Genomic DNA, 6,019 nt, shown 5'->3' on the forward strand with positions numbered 1-6,019 from the left:
ATTAATACGACTGCGTGTCCGATAACGTTAGGTGGGCGGATTCCCAACAGCTGGTCCAGGGCCAGTTCCAACAGTTTTGGTATTTTCTTTTTACTTTGGGATTTGGGTAGGAAAGGCTGATCCCAAGTCAGATGTTAATGGATGTGGTAACTTCTGCACCCCTCTTGATTTGCTTCACAAAATAGTTACAAAATAATAAAGTGAATCAAATGATTTAGGATATAGTCCAACTATACACTTTCTCACATTTTATCCGCCAAAAAACATTTTCCCATTCAAAACAACGAAAAGCGTGGTATCACAGAGAGTGGCACTTCATGGAGCCAATGACAAGTCTGGGAAATTCTGAGTTTAGCGGGGCTCATTCGCTCAGCCAATTGAAATCGTGATATTGATTGACGTGTCAATTTCGCGGCTAAAGGATTTGGCGGGTAAACCTCAACTTGTTCTGATCAGCTGGGACAATAACAAATAATAACAGTTGATTTGGGGTCCAGATGATACATATTTTGCACGGACTATAGTCAAGGTGTTCAGCAAGATGATCCATATGATTCGTTTATCGGATATGTAGATTTTTGGTTGAATATTTATCATTATTTCAGTTTTGCCGTATTGCTTCCTGGGTGTGCTGACCAAAACGAGGGGGTGAAAAACTGAGTTGGCTAGTACTGTATCTAGCTAGCTAGCATGCTAACTTGCCCTCATTTTGTCATTTTGAAAGGATGCATTATATAAATCCAGTTAGTTATTCTTCCAAGTTAAACTAGACGTTCGGGGTAGTGCAATTTTGTTAGGAAGAGTAAAAACTAGTTAGATTGTTGACTTGTTATAGCTGATGTTTTGCTTGAGGGTTTCGTATGAAACTGAGTTGTGTTCTAAGTTAACCCTGACGCGAACACAACCCCCTTTCTTGGCTAACAATACTAGAAAGCCAGCTAGTTAACTAACTAGTTAAACTTTTCTAGGTCGTTGGATACAGTATTCAATTAACTCTGCTCGCTAGCAACACAGTAAGCAAATTATTATCATTATGTTTACAACTTGCTCCAAACTAACGTTATTTTGATGTCAACTAACGTTAGCTACAGTAAATTAACTAGTTAGCTGACAAAGGGAAAGGAGTTGCTAGATGTGGCCTTGCCGCAAAACTTAGCAGCGAGTTAGCACGCTAGCTGACATTGGTGCTTGTTTATTACACCTTTGTCAACTATCAATATACAATAAGTGTTGCTGTATTGTATAGTTTCGGACTGTAACAATTGTATATTAGACTGCAACTGTCAGAAACCTCAACCACCGTCTCTAACTTTATTTTATAGCTGGCTAATTGGTAGGAATCACGCCCTATATTTGACCATACATTTTTAATTGAGTCAGCTTTTGTTGTTGAAGCTTGATTGTCAGCAAGATAATGTCAATATTAGACATGGTTAACCTCAGTATTTGTAAGCCAACTCTTTCAATACATTTACACTATTATTCACATACATTAGAGATGACATATGTCAGAAGGTGCTAATACTACCATACCAAGCCATTGGACTTGAATTCTGCCCCAACACACCCCAGTTTTGTGTGCGATGTCAGAGACGCTCCTATCAGGTCAGACGTCGGAGGATCTATTGGTAGACTTTGAGTCTCTTCTGAATGCTGGGAGTATTGACCTGTTAGAAGACCACCAGATAGTCATAATTTCCACCCCCAGCAATGTGGGCTTCAACTCGGCAGTCCCCAGCAACACTGGGGAGGTCCTTCTGTTCGCCACCCCCCAAGGCCCTGCAGATGTGGTCCAGGACCAGCGACGGCCAACTCTGGGACGACCTCCGGTAGTTAACTATTTTGATATAGGTGTTCGCCGGAGTGTGACTAGGATGAGGTTATCCCTGTACAATGACTACAGAAAGTGTGTCTGTGTGAGAAATAAGTATCTGTGTGCATCCATACTAACCTTTTACCTTGTGTTTCAGGTGAAGAGGAAGCTGGACTTGGACAGTGATCACCAATATGTGAGCACCTCTCGCCCCCCTTCTCTTGGGAGAGCCCCAACGTCCACACCAGCACCTCCTAGAGGTACAAGACCCCCTGTTTTACATTCACAATTCAAATATAACTATTCATTTTAATTAAATTGTAACTATTATCATTTTGGCCAAAGGTAATAAATACAAGTATTTTCATTCCTGTCTCCCTCTCTCTCTCAGTTCCAAAGCTTTCGACAGAGAAGTGTCGCTATGACACGTCTCTGAACCTGACCACCAAGCGCTTCTTGGACCTTCTAGCCCAGTCTCCTGATGGGGTGGTGGACCTCAACTGGGCCTCGCAGGTCCTGGAAGTGCAGAAGAGGCGCATCTATGACATCACCAATGTCCTAGAGGGTATCCAGCTCATCTCCAAGAAATCAAAGAACAACATACAATGGCTGTAAGTCTGAACTCTTCTACTGTACATGCAGTATGACAATATCAAAAGTGTGTTCTGGCCTTTCTGGCTTACAATCCTTATTGTGCTGGCCTCTACATATATGAGTGAATGCATACATCAGTGATTCCACAGGATATTTGTATTAGAAACACTTCTTTCCATTATCCTAACTATGAGGTCATTCTGTTTGTCACAGGGGGAACCACATTGATGGAGCGTCTGTTTCCCGTTACCAGGACCTACAGAAAGAGGTCTCTGATTTGACACAGGCGGAGGAGAAACTGGATGAGCTCATTACCAAGTGTAACCTCCAGCTGAGACTCCTCACTGAGGATACCCAGAACAAGAAATATCCTCTTGTCTTGTCTCTCTGTTTGTGTGTGTGTGCTTTTTGTATCTACTGTATGTGTTTGAATATGCATTTATAGGGCAGTGTTTTTTCTTTAACATAATGGCACGCTGGGTTATGTGATGTGCCAGGATCTGCGGAAGTCTTTTGACTCTCCTGACCAGCTGGTGATGGTCATCAGAGCCCCTCCAGAGACCGAGATGCAAGTCTCAGAGCCCTGTGAGGTATGTGGGAGGGTAAAATAACAATGGACGCTTGCTCAATACTATTTTCTGGACCAAATACTGTATTCCAGCTAATGTGGTTTACACTCCAACTCCAACTATTGATTTGTGTCCTTTGTTTCAATAAATGATTCCTTTCATCTTCTGGCAGGGCTATCAGGTCTCCCTGAAGAGCACTCAGGGTCCCATCGACGTCTTCCTGTGTCCAGAGGACAGTTCTGGTGTCTGCAGCCCAGTGACAGGCATCAGCCCCTCTAAAGCCACAGACCAGACAATGCCCCAGCCTGCAGAACAACCACAGTGCAGCTCCACACAGGAAATTACATCAGCAGCTGTGTCCCAACAGAACTCCTCCTCTCTGCCATTATGTCGTGAAGCGGGTAAGCTGCTCTCACTAGTGTCACACTGTCACCCTGAGGTTCAGGAATGTCTGAGATTTCTCCAAGAAATCCATGAACACTCCTCAATGGCTATTTGCTGTGGTCACTAAAAGTGCGTTCCCTTTCTTTCTGTCTCTTTCAGAAGCATTCCTGGAAGGCGACCCATTCCCCAACCTGGGAGTGCTGCCGGACTTTGACCTTTCACCCCTGCCATCCTCTGACTTCCTCAGTGGGGAGTGCTTTGGGAACCCACTGGATGGCTTCATCAACCTGTCCCCTCCACAGAACCAAGACTACCACTTTGGCCTAGAGGAGCACGAGGGCATCAGCGAACTGTTTGACTGTGACTTTGGGGACCTGACCCCACTGGAGTTCTGAGAATGTGGTGGAATGGAACAACCACAGAATTAGAATGAGGTTCTGTTTCTATGGGAACACCCCATACCATCTCAGAACAAAGAAGCATACCCAAGTGGTTAAAATACAGAATTGTACAGCACAGACCGTACTAGCACTTAAGTTGCCTAGCAAAATACTTTAGCTTTAGATGGCTATTTAATTTATTTATATACAAATAATGTTTTTGTACAGAGTGTTTTTTTGTTTTGTTTTCTAAGTGGTTTGTGCAGGTGTATTCTTGGGATATGGACGTGATTATCAGCTGGAATATTAGCATGTAAAGCTAATACTGAATTTGTTATATTAGTTAGGCATTTTAGCCATAGTCTCAGGTGTAAGGAACAGTCAGACTTTTACAGTAAGAGTTGGGTTTCAGATGCATTTTAAGAAGTCATACAATATGTTGGCCAATGGCAATGGCAGGCTATACACTGAGTCTACAAACCATTAAGAACACCTGCTCTTTCCATGACCTAGACTGACCAGGTGAATCCAGGTTAAAGCTATGGTCCTTTTTTGATGTCATTTGTTAAATCCACTTCAATCAGTGTAGGTTAAGGGGAGGAGAGGTTACAAAATGATGTTTAAGCCTTGAGACAATTGAGACATTGATTGTGTATGTGTGCCATTCAGAGGGTGAATGGGCAAGACAAAATATTTAAGTACCTTCTTGAACGGAGTATGGTAGTAGGTGGTAGGCACACCGGTTTGTATCAAGAACTGCAACGCTGCTGGGTTTTTCACACTCAACAGTTTCCTGTGTGTATCAAGAATGGTCCACCACCCAAAGGACATCCAGCCAACTTGACACAACTGTGGGAAGCATTGGCGTCAACATGGGCCAGCATCCCTGCGGAATGCTTTCGACACCTTGTAGACTCCATGCACCGACGAATTGAGGCTGTTCTGAGGGCAAAGGGTGGGGTTAAACTCAATATTAGGAAGGTGTACCAAATGTTTGGTATACTCAGTGTATCTTCCCAAGGTTGTTTTATTTCCCCACATGGTGTTATTTATTTCTCTGACCTGTGGGTGACCTCTGACCTCTGACCTCTTAACAACCCTTCCATAAGATAATTACACACACACATTTAATGGTCAGACTGTCTCAGCCTTCAATTTGATTCTCTTGAAATGGCAGCTGAACTAATAATACTTTTTTAAATGTGATGTTTTGTTTATTTTGTCATTATCATGAACCTTGTCACAACTCTTTTCTGCAAGACTCATGTAGTGCCTTATAAAAAAGGGTTCATAAAAAAACAATCGGGATGTCTGGTGGATGGATTTAATTCAGGTGTTATGCTGTGTGTGTATAATTGAGGTGTTTATGAAAGTGTTAGCTTTGCATTTCTTAACAACCGCAAGTTGTGGATTACTACTATTTGGGGGCCATCAGGCTACTGTTGTTGACAATTCAGCCACTGTGTTAACAACGCGTAAGGGACACAAGGAAACTAACGCTGTAGTCAATTTCACATTGTTCAGCGCTTTGTTTTATAACAATGTTACAAGATTAACTTTTTCGCCACAAATTCAGTGGTTAAAAGAATGACTTGTACCAATCTAACAAGTGGTTTCTAGCATGTCCTTTGCATCAACTTTGTTTTTTAAAGAATAAAAATATTTTGATTTCACCCTACAAAAAAAACAAGTTCTGCTAAGAATAGGTATGTAAGCTAAAATATGACTCAAGTTCAGTGAGGCAAAGCAGAGGTACTGATAAGACATACTGTATATCCCAAGCATTCCTACATGTCTGCATAGCATGTCATACAGTGCATTCAGAAAGTATTCAGACCGCTTGACTTTTTCCACATTTTGTTACGTTACAGCCTTATTCTAAAATAGATTAAATACAAAATGTTCCTCATCAATCACACACAATACACCATAATGACAAAGCGAAAACAGGTCTTTAGAAATGTTTGCTAATTTATTAAAAATAAAAAAACAGAAATACCTTATTTACATAAGTATTCAGACCCTTTGCTTTGAGACTCGAAATTGAGCACAGGTACATCCTGTTTCCATTGATCATCCTTGAGATGTTTCTACAACTTGATTGGAGTCCACCTGTGGTAAATTCAATTGATTGGACATTATTTGGAAAGTCACACACCTGTCAATATAAGGTCCCACAGTTGACAGTGCATGTCAGAGCTAAAACCAAGCCATGAGGTTGAAGGAATTGTCCGTAGAGTGCCGAGACAGGATTGGGTCGAGGCACAGATCTGGGGAAG

The 6,019-nt window shown here is 41.9% G+C and overlaps 1 pseudogene across 1 annotated transcript; it reads left to right on the plus strand.

Annotated features, from left to right (window-relative positions):
• Positions 1 to 720: 720 nt before the first annotated feature.
• On the plus strand, positions 721 to 5,419 carry LOC311149349 (transcription factor E2F1-like; annotated as a pseudogene). The gene is made up of 6 exons (XR_014615673.1): positions 721 to 1,829; positions 1,971 to 2,073; positions 2,205 to 2,424; positions 2,621 to 2,997; positions 3,149 to 3,377; positions 3,520 to 5,419. The product of XR_014615673.1 is annotated as a transcription factor E2F1-like (transcript).
• The last annotated feature ends 600 nt before the right edge of the window (positions 5,420 to 6,019 follow it).

The sequence above is a fragment of the Coregonus lavaretus genome (assembly GCF_964263955.1).
Source record: "Coregonus lavaretus genome assembly, chromosome: 22".
Lineage (NCBI taxonomy): Eukaryota > Metazoa > Chordata > Actinopteri > Salmoniformes > Salmonidae > Coregonus > Coregonus lavaretus.